The sequence below is a fragment of the Ahaetulla prasina genome, chromosome 2 (genome assembly GCF_028640845.1).
Source record: "Ahaetulla prasina isolate Xishuangbanna chromosome 2, ASM2864084v1, whole genome shotgun sequence".
Taxonomy (NCBI): Eukaryota; Metazoa; Chordata; class Lepidosauria; order Squamata; family Colubridae; genus Ahaetulla; species Ahaetulla prasina.
This window is the reverse complement of record NC_080540.1, coordinates 173,314,157-173,329,325: the sequence shown is the minus strand read 5'-3', so window position 1 is coordinate 173,329,325 and position 15,169 is coordinate 173,314,157.

The window sequence follows — 15,169 nt, the reverse complement described above, 5'->3', positions numbered from 1 at the left end:
GTATTGCCGTTCTCCGACTTACTCAAAATTTCTACACCGGTCCTCCAGAACCTGTCAGAACCTGCTGGATTTCACCCTTGATCTTTAACCACTGAGCTATGTACCATGTGGAAATGAGATCCAATTGTAAGGAATATAGAAGAAAAATGAATGGATGACTCACTGTCTCCCATGTGGGTATTTCAATGGATTCAACAACCCCTTCTCCAAATCTCCAGGCACAAATAATCTAGATTTTGCTTTAAAAATGTTTGAAAGACATTTAATGAAATTGTCTTTATTGCTCATTGTGAGGAGGAGGCTGAGACTTCCCACCTCACCCCATTCTCTTGCGTTATTTAAAACGGGAACCAACTTCCAGTCCTTCAGAGGCAGAAATTGTGAGAGAGGAATTGTGAGGCTCTTTAAGAAGCTGATGGATTTTTCTCTCACAACTTTCAGAGGGGAATTTGTCCTCACAGTAGAAGTATGAAAAAAGAAAGTGAGGTATACAGAATCTAAGCAAACGTATTCCGTGAAAACAGCAAAGCTATTAGCCACCCAATTCACAGTTGCCCAGGATGGGTCTAGACTCTAGAACTTGCTTTGATTGATGAGTTCTTCATAGTGACCTCCAAGGGGAAATCACAATAGACAAATCCATCCCAGGCCCTACTTTCATTCTTCCCCATCATTTCTCCCTTGGGTCTCACTTCTGCCGTGATGGCAACATATGACAGAAGAAGCAGCCAAGAAAAAGGGGTGGGGGTGGGGGTGGGGAAATGAATTTAGGAGGCGGCGTGTGTGTGTGTGTGTGTGTGTGTGTGTGTGTGTGTCGCGCCGTCACCGAGGAATGCCAGCTATTTCTTTGAAGGCGGTGTAGCCAGGCGCCTCCTTCCTTCGCTTGAAACCCGGGAGGGTTTTCACTCTTCGCCTCCCCGCGTGTATTTGTCAACAATTATAACTCTTCGGTCGGGGTCCTTGCCTTGCCTCGCCTCTCCTCGTGCCCTCTCTGTCAACGCTGTCAACAATTATAACTAACGCGGGTAATTGTGCGTGAGGGGTGTGCGCGTGTCCACATAGGAATAAGACGCGCCGCACTAACGAGAGCTAGCTGCCTGCGGTAGAAAGGACTCGCTGCAAGAGCTCGAGTATAAGCCGAGGGGGCGCTTTTCAGCACAAAAAACGTGCTGAAAAACTCGGCTTATACTCGAGTATATACGGTAATTATGGATTGTACAGCTATAGAGACTAAATTGATTCTGAACTTAATAACAGCCGCAAGACTTTTGATTGCTCAATATTGGAAGAAAGAAGAATTACCTACAATTGAAGAATGGACTCTTAAAGTATCAAATCTGGCAGAAATGGCAAAAATCTCTGCTTACTTGAAAGACTATACACAAGAAAAATATATTTTAGAATGGAAAATGTGGATTGATTATATTCAAAATAAGTATCAGATAAAAAAATATCAAATAGCATATGAGTAAATTTAGGAAATAATTTGTATTAGATATATTTTTGAAGGAGAGGGGAATTGAGAGTGTGAATAAGCGTGGAGAGACTAGAGATTATAATTTAGGAATTATTTTAGATTATGATTGTTAGTTTTGATACCCTGCATTTTGTTCTGGGAAGTCGGGGTGGGGGGTGGGGGGTAAAGGGGAAGGGAATTGGGGGGTTGAGGTTAGTGATGGAGTGATGGTTAATGTACAGGGATTATTGAAGATGTATAAATATAATTAATGTAGGGTCGGGTCTGACCAGTTGCCATTTTAGAACGGTGGGGAGGGAAAAAAGAGAGAGTAGGAGGTAGGAAAGAGGAGAAAAGGAAGGAAGAGGGTAGAAGAGGAGAAGAGTGTAGGGTGGAGGGAGGAGAGGAGGTAGATAAGAGAAGGAGAGGAAGGTTTGGAAAGTAAAAGAAGGTAGAAGAGGAAGAAGGTTAAAAGGGGTGGTGACTGGGCAGGCCCGACTAATTGTATATAACTGTACATTGGATGAATTATTTGATAAGATTGTAAAATAAAACTTTTTATAAAAAAAAAAAAAGAATTCACATCATGATCCAAGAGTCATATACTGTATATATATAAAATGTATAAAACAGGCAGGGCTTGGACTGCAATGTACACCCACCATCTTGCAGAGATCTTATTGAAGACACGGTGTTTTTTTTGTTTTGTTTACATTTATACCCCGCCCTTCTCCGAAGACTCAGGGCGGCTTACAATGTATAAGGTTCATGACTTTGCTTGATGTTTGAACTCAGCCCATATTGCCTTAGTAAGATAAAGGTAAATATTTCCCCTGTCCAGTCATGTCCAACTGTAGGGGGCAGTGTTCATCTCTGTTTCTTAGCTGAGTGAGCCAGTGTTGTCCAAAGACATTTTCATGGTCATGTGACCAGCATGACTATACATTGAAGTGCAGGAAATGCTGTTACTTTCCCACTGAAGTGGTACCAACAGATCTACTTGCATTTGCATGCTTTTGAATTGCTAGGTGGGCAGGTGCTGGAGTAAGTAATCGAAGGCAGTTCACCCCATCACATGGTGCTTGAGTCTTAAACCCAGGCTGTCGGTCTTGAAGAGGATGAGCTCAGCGTCTTTAACAGTGGTGAAATTCAAAATTTTTTACTACCAGTTCTGTGGGCATGGTTTGGTGGGCATGGTATGGCTTGGTGGGCGTGGCAGGGGAAGGATACTGCAAAATCCCTATTCCCACCCCACTCCAGGGGAAGGATATTGCAAAATCTCCATTCCCACCCTACTCTGGGGCCTGCCAGAGGTGGTATTTGCCGGTTCTCCGACTTACTCAAAATTTCTGCTACCGGTCCTCCAGAACCTGTCAGAACCTGCTGGATTTCACCCTTGATCTTTAACCACTGAGCTATGTACCATGTGGAAATGAGATCCAATTGTAAGGAATATAGAAGAAAAATGAATGGATGACTCACTGTCTCCCATGTGGGTATTTCCAATGGATTCAGCAACCCCCTTCTCCAAATCTCCAGGCACAAATAATCTAGATTTTGCTTTAAAAAATGTTTGAAAGACATTTAATGAAATTGTCTTTATTGCTCATTGTGAGGAGGAGAGCTGAGACTTCCCACCTCACCCCATTCTCTTGCGTTATTTAAAACGGGAACCAACTTCCAGTCCTTCAGAGGCAGAAATTGTGAGAGAGGAATTGTGAGGCTCTTTAAGAAGCTGATGGATTTTTCTCTCACAACTTTCAGAGGGGAATTTGTCCTCACAGTAGAAGTATGAAAAAAGAAAGTGAGGTATACAGAATCTAAGCAAACGTATTCCGTGAAAACAGCAAAGCTATTAGCCACCCAATTCACAGTTGCCCAGGATGGGTCTAGACTCTAGAACTTGCTTTGATTGATGAGTTCTTCATAGTGACCTCCAAGGGGAAATCACAATAGACAAATCCATCCCAGGCCCTACTTTCATTCTTCCCCATCATTTCTCCCTTGGGTCTCACTTCTGCCGTGATGGCAACATATGACAGAAGAAGCAGTAGTGTGCCTCCTGACAAACCAGTCCATGTGCTGAGGTCTTAGGGGGCACCTTCACATTCTTGGTTTTCATCTCCTGGATATCCCTTCTCAGAGACGCAGGCTGTTCCTTCACTTGGGTGTTATGTCCTCAATTGTGAACATCTCAGAAATTGTGGTCCAGGTAATTGAGTTTTTGCAAAATGGGGGCCAAGTCATAGTGAAAAGTCTTAGGCTGAAACCTCACTGTTTTTGATATACTGTAGTTCACTTCTCCAAGAGGCAATGGTGATATCTCATTCACGAAATGAGTCACACTCACAAAGGTTGATAGAGTGATATCTCAGTTAGGGTCTGGAAATAACAAACAACATCACTGAGAAAATATGCCTCCGGAAAGCTGCCTTGCTTCCTCTATGGTATCTATTATATAGCAATGTAGCGTGTTGTGTGTATTGGTCACACTGGATGGGTAAAGCTGGGGCTTTGCCTTTATGTACTGGGGCAAGGAACATGCACATTCCATTTCTCGCCATGGCTTTTCCCAAAGGCAAGCAGGGGATCCAGAATTTACAGGACACTGTCTTTTCACTCATACTTTGGACAGCCCATTTGGAACGGGTATCCTGTAAATTCACAAATTGTCAGTTGTCCATCTGGAAAGCCACCACTTCCTTTCTGTGTATCAGTGTAGGCTTCTAGCTGGCCCAGGCCTTTGGCAACTGCTGGGGAAATGAGCTGCAATGGGAACAGAGATTCAGTTCAGGAGAAGATCTTGAGGGTTGTCACCACCAGTTCAGTTGTCCGAGAACATATAAAGGTCCCCAAACCATGATGGAAGATTGGACTCCAGATTCTCACTCCTATTCCACCCACAGACATACATTAAAGTATATTACAATTATACACTTTACAATAAGTGATCTTGGAAGAACTAAAAAAATGCATCAAAAGCTCCTTGGCGTGAAATCAGCTGGCAGCAACATTAGTCTTGTATTGCATAAATCATTGAGATCCACAAATGGAGCACTCAGCAGATGCTCCAGATCAATATCTGCCGAGAGATCACTGGAGTTGGGTGGCTTACAAATTTAAATAAATAAGTATGATTGGATTCTTTAATATCATGCATCAAAAGAACATTGTATAAAGTCTCTCCAAAGAGAAGAGATTTTTTAAAAAGGTAAATGCAGTAGCAGAACCTTCTTCTTCTCTCCCCCAACCCCAAAGCCCTGAAAGTAGCAGCTCTAATGGCTGCCTGGTCACTGTTTGGCATCCTCCACAATGGCCAAACTGAACATCTATTCTGGGGCACTCGGTGGATATTGAGGGCGAGTATGACAACCAAAAATAAAACAGATTGTTCAGACGAAGGAGGGAAAAGAATGTTTTGGCTCAGAAAAAATGTCACAGCAACCTCGTCTCTGCCCAAAGCTTCATATCCCGGTTCAAGCCTGCAAGATTTGAACTTGTTGCCAATGACAGAATAGGATCCATTCTAAAACTTCGTAGGCAGGACACCAATAAGCGTAGAGATCCCCGCCTTTCATTTTGCCATGCGATATCAATATTGGAACCCTGGAAGTGTGGAGGAGAAGTGCACTGGGAGTGCACTGCAAGTGACCCATCCGTAAAGACAGGCTTCTCAAAGGCAAAGGAGGCTGACACAGCTATGTATGTGTCCAAGATCATACGACATATTCCAACACCTTCCCTTCCTCACACGCTCTAGGACGACACATCTAGTGTCTAGAATTTCAACCCCATAGCTTTTTAAGATGGTTCTCTGTTGCATCACACTTTTGATATGTGGGACAGAGTGAGTGGGAAGAGAATCCTTTATTGCTTGAAGCATGAGCTGTGATGGCACAGTGGTTAGAATGCAGCTTTGCAGGCTGACTCTGCTCACTGCCATTACATCACCGGCTCAAGGGTGACTCAGCCTTCCATCCTTTCGAGATCAGTAAAATGAGGACCCAGATTGTTGTGGGACAATATGCTGACTCTGTAAAACCACTTAGAGAGGGCAGTAAAGCACTGTGAAGTGGTATATAAGTCTAAGTGCTATTGCTACTCACTATTTTCCTATTCAAGTCACAGATTGGGGCAACCTGCACATTTCTGTGAGAATGAATTATCCTTAGAGAGGCATACTGGTGTAGGAAGTTAGCACCCACCCACCTCCTAGAGGAATGAAATATTTTAGGAAATATTAAAAAAGACAGAATATTATATTTCCCTGGATGAGAGAAATGGAGAAACATGTTTTAAGGACAAAGCAGCTCCCTACAGCTTCCTGCCTCCCCTCCCCACCTTTGTCAATGGACCATCATCTGCAACACAATAGGACCCACCTAGCAACAGAAACTCACCACATGACCCCTGGGAAGATTACATCAGCCAGCAAGGCTAGCTAAGACCCCCCACCCCCTGGGAGTCTGACAACCAATCAGGATACTCTTCTTGTGGAAGTTCAAAGCTCAGAGAAAGCATAAAGCCAGGGTGCGCTCAGCATCTCAGCCCTTTTTCTGTTCAGGAACTCAAGCCATGTGAACCTGACCACCATTAAACCATCTTTCCAAACACTCTCCATGTTTCTAGCATCTTTTTCCCCACTTGGAACTGAACCCAGATGGACATTTCTTCAAACACTGGAAAAGATTATAGTATTATCTATCCCAGAAGTTTCCATCTCTGCTTTCTTCCCTGTCCCACCCCCATCAAAGCTTCTTTCCAAGTCGAACAGGACTTCAGGATCTACAGGTGCAAACAGGGTTCAAAGGGAATCCACAAATCTATTAACCCAGTCTGTCCCCTTTACAGCCCAAAAGCTGGGCACTCGCCATTACGAAATGTTTCTGTAGACTTCACAACCAGTACGACAGAAGAGGAAGAAAGACACTGAGGTCAGCCATTGCATCATTTGAGGTGTTGGAAGCAAGATGTCCAGGAAAGCTGGGTTTCAGCCTCATAGAAAGGAGCAGGGCAAACTGCAAATAGAGTCCAAAGAACTGCACTGAATCCTCTTCCTTCTTTTTACCCTTTGATGCAGAAGAGCTAAGTGAGAAGTGAAGTTCTTTTGTCAATAAAAAATATCTCCTGGAGAGCTACCATAATTCAAATATCATCTCCAGTGATGACCTGAAGAAGTTTCACTTCTTTATAAAGGCCCTCCAGATGATTAGAGTAGATCCAGGGATATCCTCAGTTGTATGCACACATTGCACAAAGCTGTACTGTGATTTATTTGATAGGACTTTACCATGTGCTCAGCCTACTATTAACAAGTCAACAAACCTGATTTAGTAAAATGTGGTATCCTGACATTAGATGGAAGAACAGGGGTAGAATCAATCCTGACTCTACAAAGGCCAAAGAACTTTTCTGCCGCTTACCACTTTCTGCCACTGCCATTTTCCAAAGCACCAGAACGCAAGCGAAGAAACGATGGATGGAAGCTAATCAAGGAGAGAAGCAACCTAGAATTAAGGAGAAACTTCCTAACAGTGAGAACAATTCACCAGTGGAACAGATTGCCTCCGGAAGTTGTAGGTGCTTCATAACTGGAGATTTTAAAGAAAAGACTAGGTAGTCACATGTCTGAAATGGTATAGGGTCTCCTGCTTGAGCAAGGGGTTGGACTAGGGGTTGGGCGTGCATAAGCACACCTGCGTGCCTACCGTCCCTGTCCTAATATTCCTTTTTACTTACTCTTTTCATGTATCCAAATTATGTTTATACTTTTCCGTTATCTTATATATGATTGGCAAAATAAATAAATAAATAAATAAATAAATAAATAGAAGACCTCCAAGGTCCCTTCCAGCTCTATTCTGATTGATCGATGTGCAACCCCCTTCAGAATTAGCCACTATATTTTCATAATATTGAACCTGGCAGTTAGATGCTGTGGCTGATTCAAATGTGTTTTTTTTTTCTCAGAACCAATATGAAGCACCACAGACAGTAGATAAATATAATTAGTCATATTTTGCTCTGCGTACACCTACCTAGATACAGAGAGGCAAATAGCTTTCTATATCATAAATACTTAGGTGTATTTATGAAGGGTGTAATAATGTCAATTATTGATTTAATCATATAGCAATAATCATTTAGAGATGCACCTTAAGTTGGTCAAAAGGACAACACTTTTTTCAAACTATTTTCACCCTATGTGAGATCAGTAGCTGACTTTTTAAAATCTGGCAAGTAGCTAAGAATCTCATTGCTCAGTCATTCATCTACCTTGTTTGTTTTTCCACAGCCATCAAAATATTGCAGATTTCAAAAGCTTAAAAACAGACACTTGGAGATACTTTTGGAAGCCTGGAAAAAAAAAACTATTGTGCAACCTGAAAACTCTAAACCAATTGTTCTAGTATTCAAATGTTACTTTGAGGAACAACCCTCATGAACAACGTGCTCTGTTTGCTTACCATTCCCCAAACCTTCCAGGAACAGCTGAGCAAGATGGTTGTGTGCATGCTGATTAAGCTGCAAAACTGGCTGTGTCCTTCTGTATGAAAGGCAGCTTTTGTACAAGTTGTCCACATTCACTTGAAAGGTAAAGATCTAGGGAAGAAAGGAAGGCAAAGGTCTTGGAGTTATTCACCAACAATATCTAGGCAGGAGCCAGTGCAGACACCCCCCCCTACACCAGTGGTGAAATCCATTTTTTTTTACTATCAGTTCTGTGGGCGTGGCTTGGTGGGGCGTGGCTTGGTGGACGTGGCAGGGGGAGGATACTGCAAAATCTCCATTCCTTCCAAACTCCAGGGGAAGGATACTGCAAAATCTCCATTCCCACCAAACTCCAGGGGAAGGATACTGCAAAATCTCCATTCCCTCCAAACTCCAGGGGAAGGATACTGCAAAATCTCCATTCCCTCCAAACTCCAGGGGAAGGATACTGCAAAATCTCCATTCCCACCAAACTCCAGGGGAAGGATACTGCAAAATCTCCATTCCCTCCAAACTCCAGGGGAAGGATACTGCAAAATCTCCATTCCCACCAAACTCCAGGGGAAGGATACTGCAAAATCTCCATTCCCTCCAAACTCCAGGGGAAGGATACTGCAAAATCTCCATTCCCACCACACTCTGGGGCCAGCCAGAGGTGGTATTTGCCGGTTCCAAACTCAAAATTTCCGCTACCAGTTCTCTGAACTACACAATATTTCCACTACCATTTCTCCAGAACCTGTCAGACCCTGCTGGATTTCACCCCTGACCTACACTTCTCAGAGTTTTACACCAATTTCTATGCAAATGTATGTCTCCTTTTGTACTCGCATAGTACCTTGTTTTAGTAATGCACTCAATCCAATCCGATCTGATTGGTTGGCTGGGGATACAATACTTCTGGCTGAAAGTTGCAGCTGCAATATATTTATGAATCTTAATTATATTATGAATCAGTACTGGAAACATGTAATACAGTCCTCCAACTTTGGAGTCAGTCAATAACTGGAATGTTTTGTCTTCTGATTGGTATATATTTTGTGAATAGTCTCCTTCTCCTTGCTCCTTTTTAAGATCATCCATGGCTGGTCTGCTCCATGGTCTACTAATATGCCTATCACCTCCAAAAGATTGTTTGCTGTAGCTGGATCTGACAAAACATTGCTATGTGCCACCAGTTTTTTTTTAACCACCTTCTTTCATTTATCATTGGAACTTTTTAAAAAAGTCAAGTTTGAGAGGAAATCTATTTTATCTTCTTCCTGAGCAACTCCACATGTCCTTTCTTTTTATTGGGAAGGTTGGAGACAACTTTGGCTCTCTATTGACATTTTTGGAAGACTGATTTTCTTTGGATGTGTTCTGCTTTTAGTTTTAATTGTTTTTAATATATTTGTGGAATATCATAATTGTAAATGGGTGGCTTATACACTTATTTTCCTCCCAGTTTCATGGCTAAAGGTATTTCTACGAGTCCCTTTGATGCAAGATAATTTTTTGAACAAAAGGAACACCCAATAATGAAGCTTGGCTAAGTTGCTGAAATATTTCTCCTTGTCATTTGCTTCATTATACAGGTAGCCCTTGACTTACAACCATAACTGAGCCCAAAATTTCTGTTGCTAAACAAGACAGTTATTAAGTGAATTTTGCCCCATGACATTTGTTGCCACAGTTAAGTGAATCACTGGAGTTATTAACAAGGTTGTTAAGTGAATCTGGCTTCCCCATTGACTTTGCTTGTCAAAATGTCACAAAAGGTGATCACATGACCCTGGGACACAGCAAAGATCATAAATACATATTAACCAGTTGCCAAGTGTCTGAATTTTGACCACATTACCATGGAGGTGCTACAATGGCTGTGTGAAAATTGGTTATAAGTCACCTTTTTCAGTGCAACTGTAACTTTGAACAATCACCAAACAAACAGTTGTAAGCTGAGGGGCAGATAATGGGGTATGGATGGGGCCTACTCAGTGGTGGGATTCAAGTAATTTAACAACCGGTTCTCTGCACTAATGATTTCTTCCAACAACCAGTTTGCCAAACTGCTCAGAAAGTTAACAACCGGTTCTCCCGAAGTGGTGCGAACTAGCTGAATCCCACCACTGGGCCTACTCATTCTATCATGAAGTAGTTGACAGCAAGTTTTGACATTTGTTTCTTGGTACAATAGTGGCCAACAAGTACTCTGGAATTGTTTATTCTCAGTCAAGTAAATATAGTGTGTGTGTCAGAGGTGGGTTTCAGCAGGTTCTGACCAGTTCTGGAGAACCAGTAGTGGAAATTTTGAGTAGTTCAGAGAACCCGTAGTAAAAATTCTGATTGGCCCCGCCCTCATCTATTCTCTGCCTCCCAAGTCCCAGCTGATCGGGAAGAAATGGGTATTTTGCAATAACCTTCCCCTGGATTGGGGAGGGAATGAAGACTTTACAGTATCCTTCCCCTGCCATGCACCAAGCCATGCCTACCAAGCCATGCCATGCCCATCAAGCCACACCCACAGAACCGGTAGTAAAATAATTTGAAACCCACCACTGGTCTGTGTTTGTCTGTGTGTAGAGCGCCCAACAAGTACTCTGGAATTATTTATTCTAAGCTCTCTCTCTCTCTCTCTCTCTCTCTCTCTCTCTCTCTCTCTCTCTCTGTGTGTGTGTGTGTGTGTGTGTGTGTGTGTACATACATGCACGCACGCATGCACACACATACACACAGCTGAGAATAAACAATTCCAGAGTACTTGTTGGCCACTATATGTATACACACGCACATGGATGTTTTTCTTTCACAATATTGATAGCTCATCTCAAATCCTAACAAACTCTAGAGTACAAGAAAGTTTTACAAAATGCATTACAACATTTATAAATAGCAATCAACAATGAAAACCCTCCTGTACCAGTAGCATTTTAAGAGACAAACACTTGCTGAAACAACTTTGGCCTAGTTTTGCATAGATACATGAAGCCTCAGTTTTAATGTCAGCGACTACATTCACACAACTTACTTAATAAATGAATTTTCTGGGCCTGTATACTCAACCAGATGGAAGCATCTGGTCAGGTTTGGCCTTTTCCAAATGACTGTGTAGCACTTAGATGTGGAACCACCACAGCAATTTCAGAATTATAGGATATTAATTTGAGAAATAAACTAGGAATGAAAAAAAAGTCAATGGCAAGTATTTATGCCCTATTGAGATAAAATCTCCAGGCATGTATATTCATATCACTTAGTCTAACGCACTAAGCCAAATGAAACTGGGATTAACCTTAACTAAAATCAGTTTGCTGTAGGAATAAATTTACGAGGCCTGGATTGACTTGATTAAATTTGTTGTGTGAACACTGCCATTGTCCATAGGGTAAGTAATTGTCTCATTGTAAATTATCGGAATCTATTTCTTAGGTATCAAAATAGACCCACTCTGTGTCTGCAATGGATCTTGAGGTACAAAGGCAGAACTATGAGGTAGAATTTTCCCAAACAGCTGATATGTCAGGAATAAAAAAAAAGTGTTAGAATTCCTCCCTTTGATATTTAGTTTACAAAAGATTTGAGCAAAGAAGTCAGGTGATTTTATTCACTCACACCCGATTCTTTTGAGATACAGATGGGTGACTACTTTTTAGGGGAACTTCAACTACCTGCCCCTTCTATTTGTGGATCTAACACAAATAGATTTCACAGAGATAGGAAAATTCGAATTCTATTACCCTCCATCTAGTAATCGTCTAGATTTTTTTTAGGCCAGATCTGCTAGTCTTAGTTAGGAGATTCCATCCGGCTTTGAGCAACTTTTGGAACAAACATGTAGCTGTTGTGTCTTGCCCGCTCTCACCACAGCCGGGGTCTGCTTATCTGCTTCCGAACGCTGAAGAATGCTCCATGCCCAGACAGGCTGAGGAGGGGGCATCTCCCGGCCCCAGCCCTGGCTCCATGCCCAGACAGGCTGAAGAAGAGCAAGTATCTCCAGCCCCCAGCTCTGGCTCCATGCCCAGGCAAACGGAGCAACTAGACCCCTCCCCCTCCTCCACAGCATGTGAGCCTGAGGAAGGTCAATTACCAACAGCTGCTGATTGGAGTGACCCTCGCGTCAGAAGACTTGATAGGCGGAGGCCTATCCACTGAAGGAAGGGAGGGGCAGGCCTGGATAAGTGCTGAGTCATGGAGCCACATCCCATGGCCTATATAAAGGATCTGCTTTCTGGCATTCTCTGAGTCAGGCAAAGTCTACACATATCTTGCTGAAGTCACTTTCTGGTCTCCTGCCTGCCCTGAGGACTTTGCTAGGACTTTGGCAGAGCTGCAGAGGCACACCTGATTCGGATTTCCCTGACCCGGCCGTCAGCGGAGGAGTGGGACACAACAGTAGCAAATAAAGTGCTGCTGTAATGCATTCTATTCTATTCTTTAACTGCAATACTGCCGAAGACCATTATAATATTTTCTTGCTCAAAGTCAATAGAGTTATATGTATCATTAATCATCACCAAAACCAGAAAAAACAAATTACCCACATCAATAAGAAAGCTCCAATCCCAAAAAAAAAAAACCTCTGGTGAAAAAACAAAACTGGTTATGTAGCTAACTTTAAAAGCCGCTACAAAAATATATGCCACCAAATAAAGACTGAATGCACCAATTACCACATCAAACAAGAAGAAAATCTTCTGCGCACAAAATCCAATTGCACCTTCTATAATTTTGTAAACAATAAACTTAAAGACTCAAGATTCATCCCACCCCTAAAAGGACCTAACGGTAAAGAATGCAATGATGAAGCAGTTAAAACAAACTTCTTTAACACATGCTTCAGCTCAGTCTTCGTTAACAGCAATCACTCATGCTCAACCTTCCCTAGTCATACCATTAATGACTACAATGATTTAACACAAATAGATTTCACAGAAGATAATGCTGAAAAGGCACTACGTAGACTGAAACCATCTCTATCTATTGGACCTGATGGACTATGTGCATACTTCTTAAAAAAGCTTTCCACTGTTATAGTGGAACCCCTAAGCATAATCTTTGAAAAATCTTTCAGAACCAACCTATGGTCACTAGCCATGGTCATCCCTATCTTCAAAAAGGGAGATCCCAGCCTAGTTGAAAATTACAGACCAATCTCTTTATGCTGCGTCACCTGCAAAGTAATGGAATCAATCATCAACCAATCCATTACCCTCCACCTAGAAACAAACAATCTACCCTCTAATAAACAATTTGGTTTCAGAAAAAAATTATCCTGTAATCTACAACTTCTACACTGCAAAAACATATGGACTACAAATCTTGTTCAGGGCAAAGCAATAGATGCAATTTACATAGACTTCTGTAAAGCCTTTGATTCAGTGGTATATGACAAACTACTTCTAAAACTAAAATCCTAGAGCATCTCCGGATGCCTCCATAATTGGATAACTGTGTGCCTGTCAAACAGACAAAAAAGTGGTCAAAATAGGGAGCGCCCTATCAAATCCTGCACCTGTTAATAGCAGTGTCCCCCAAGGCAGCATTCTAGGACCAACACTCTTCATACTATACATAAATGACCTTTGTGATCATATTATAAGTAACTGTGTTCTGTTCGCCAATGATGTTAAACTATTAAACACTACCAACAATGCTGCTACCCTTCAAAAAGACCGTGACTTTGTGTCGGAATGGTCAAAAAATTGGCAACTCCAAATTTCAACCAACAAATGCTCTGTCTTACATTGGCAAAAAGAATCAGAATACAAAATACAAAATACAAAATACAAACTAAGTGGACATGATGTTGTAGATGACCCTCACTCTGTCAAGGACCTTGGAGTACTCATATCAAATTATCTAAGTGCCAAAGCCCACTGTAACAACATCGCCAAAAAGGCATTAAGAGTTGTAAACCTAATCTTTTGTACCTTCTTCTCCGGTAATATTACACTACTAACCAGAGCATACAAAACCTTTGCAAGACCAATTCTTGAATACAGCTCATCTGTCTGGAACCCATACTGCATATTGGACATTAATATAATTGAGCACGTCCAGAAATATTTCACAAGAAGAGTCCTCTACTCCTCCACTCACAACAAAATACCTTATGCCACCAGACTTGAAATTCTGGGTTTAGAAAATTTAGAACTACGCCGCCTTCGGTATGACCTGAGCATAGCTCATAAAATCATCTGTAACAATGTCCTACCTGTCAATGACTACAGTACTTCAGCTTCAACCATAACAATACACCAGCACACAATAGATACAAAATTAAAGTGATCCGCTCCAAATTCGATTGCAGAAAATATGACTTCAGTAACAGTTGTTAATGCCTGGAATGCACTACCAGATTCTGTGGTCTCATCCAAAATCCCCAAAACTTTAACCTAAGACTGTCTACCTCACCCCATTCCTAAGAGGTCTGTAAGGGGCGTGCATAAGAGCACCAGCATGCCTACCATCCCTGTGCTAATGTTCCCTTTAATTGTATTCATTTTTATGTATATCAATATATATATATATATATATATATATATATATATTATTTATTTTATTTTATTTTATTTTATTTTATTTTATTTTATTTTATTTTATTTTATTTTATTTTATTTTATTTTGTCACAACATCATACAAAAGATTATATAGTATATACACATATAAACATATATAGGAAGAAGAAAAGAAAAACAATAGGACAGGAGCGGTAGGCACGTTTGTGCGCTTATGCACTTATGGTCCCCTTAGGGATGGGGTGAGGTCAATAGTAGAAAGTTTTTGGTTAAAGCTTTTAGGATTATGGGAAGAGACCACAGAGTCAGGTAAAGTATTCCAAGCACTGATGATTCTGTTGCAGAAGTCATATTTTCTGCAATCTAGATTAAAGCGGTTTACATTAAGTTTAAATCTATTGGTTGCCCTTGTATTATTGCAATTAAAGCTGAAGTAGTCTTTGACAGGAAGGACATTACAATAGATGATTCTGTGAGTTAAACTTAGGTCTTGTCGAAGGCGACGGAGTTCAAGTTTTCTAAGCCTAGGATTTCAAGTCTGGTGGGATAAGGTATTTTGTTGTTTTCAGAGGAATGGAGAACTCTTCTTGTAAAATATTTCTGGACACGTTCAATTGTATTGATGTCAGAGATGTGGTGAGGGTTCCAAACAGGTGAGCTGTATTCTAGAATTGGTCTAGCAAATGTTTTATATGCTCTGGTTAGTAGTGTGGTGTTTTG